Source organism: Chrysochloris asiatica, unplaced genomic scaffold (genome assembly GCF_000296735.1).
Source record: "Chrysochloris asiatica unplaced genomic scaffold, ChrAsi1.0 scaffold00024, whole genome shotgun sequence".
Classification (NCBI taxonomy): Eukaryota; Metazoa; Chordata; class Mammalia; order Afrosoricida; family Chrysochloridae; genus Chrysochloris; species Chrysochloris asiatica.
This window is the reverse complement of record NW_006408542.1, coordinates 23713793-23715878: the sequence shown is the minus strand read 5'-3', so window position 1 is coordinate 23715878 and position 2086 is coordinate 23713793.

Here is a 2086-nt window from a genome sequence, read left to right as displayed (position 1 = left end):
TGGATTGATGCTGAGATGCTGAGTGTAGTTCTCATGCTAGGAGCTTGGTGGTGCCACTTTGCAGCTTAGGGTACATACTGTCTCTTGAAGGGCTTACTGAAAAACGCTGCTAGTTTTGCTTTTCCTACTTTAAAGGAGCTCTGGTAGCGTAGTGGTTACGAATTGGACTGTGAACCGTAAGGTCAGCGGTTCGAAACTACCAGCCGCTCCAAAGGAGAAAGATGAGGCTTTCTGCTCCCGTAAAGATTTACACCCTCGGAAACCCGGCACTTAACAACAACAACAACTTTAAATAAGATGGAGTTCTGGTCGCGTAGTGGTTACAAATTAAGGTCAGCAGTTCGAAATTACCAGCAGCTCCCTGGGGGAAAGATGAGGCTTTCTGCTCCCGTAAAGATTTACAGCCTCAGAAACCCTGTACAGGGTCGCTATGGGTCGGAAATAACTCGATAGCACTTAACAACAACAACTTTAAATAAAAAATAAAAGCAAAAATTCTTTTTGGATTTCTTTTACGTGAAAATAGACATTCATGTAGGTGTTTGCAAATGCAAAGTGGCATAGAGCGAACTTTTGAAGAGTGGGGAATACATGTACTAGTCTTGTTTGGGCTGCTTTTTGTGTCGCTTAATAGAAATTGCTAGGAGTCCTAGTGTGGCATTATGGGTTAAAGCGCCAGACTGCAAAGCCGTTTGAACTGCAAGGTCGGCGGTTCAAGTTCACCAGAAGCTCCTCTGAAATCCTATACAGGGTCGCTGTGGGCTGGAACCAACTTGATACTTAACAACAACAACAACTGAAATTGCTAGATCTTAGAAAAGAACTTGTTACTTATTATTTAGGTACTGGTAATCACTTAAAAAGTAAAGATTTTTGTAATGAAAAAAACAACCTAGCCAACAGAATTCAATAACATATAAAAAAGAAAAATAATGCATCATGACCAAGAGGGATTCATACCAAGGATGTAAGGATAGTTCAATATTAAATAAATAAATAAATTCATGTAATCCACCATATTAATAAAATTTTTAAAAAAAGGAAAAGAACAACATGATCATATTGATTAATGAAGAAAAGGCATTTGACAAAATCCAACACCCATTCTTGATAAAAACACTGCAAAGTAAGAATTCAAGGGAAATTGATCAACATAATTAAGAACATATATGCAAAACCAACAGCTAACTTCATTCTCAATGGAAAGAAATTGAAAGCATTCCCTTAGTAAGCAAGAAACAGACAAGAATGCCCTTTATCACCAATCCTGTTAAATATTGTTGGAAGTCTTAGCCAGAGTGATAAATAAAGTAAGGGAAGTTAAACGCATCCAAGTTGGCGAAAAATGAAACTTCTATTTGTAGATGATATGATCCTATACATAGAAATCCAAAGGACTGAGCAAAAAAAAAAAAAATTATTGGCAGGGTACAAGATCAATATATAAAAATCAGCTTAAGAAAAGATTTCCATACTAAAATAAAAATTCTTTGATGGTTACCAGGAATGGGAGGGAGGGGAGTGTAATTTACAGGATTTCTTGTTGTTGTTAGATGCCATTGAGTCAGTACCGACTCATAGTTACCTTATATACAGCAGAACGAAACACTGCCTTATCCTAGGCCAACATCACTACTATTGCCACACTCAAGTCCATCAATGCTGCCACTTGACCAATCCATCTCATTGGGGGTCTTCCTCTTTTTATCTGACCCTCCACCTTGCCAAACATGATATCCTTCTCCAGCGACTGCCCCCTCCTGACAATATGTTCGAAGTATGAGAAATCTTGGCCTCCAAGGAGCACTCTGGCTGCACTTCTTCCAAAACAGATCTGTTTGTTCTTTTGGCAGCCCGTGGCACTTTCAATATTCTCCTCCAATACCATAACTGAAAAGCATCAATTCTTCTCTGGTCTTCCCTCCAAGGAGCACTCTGCCCTTCTTCCAACACAGATCTATTGGTTCTTTTGGCAGCCCATGGCATTTTCCATATTCTTCTCCAACACCATAACTCAAAGGCATCAATTCTTCTATGGTCTTCCTTATTCACTGTCCAGCTTTTGCATGCATATGAGGTTATTGAA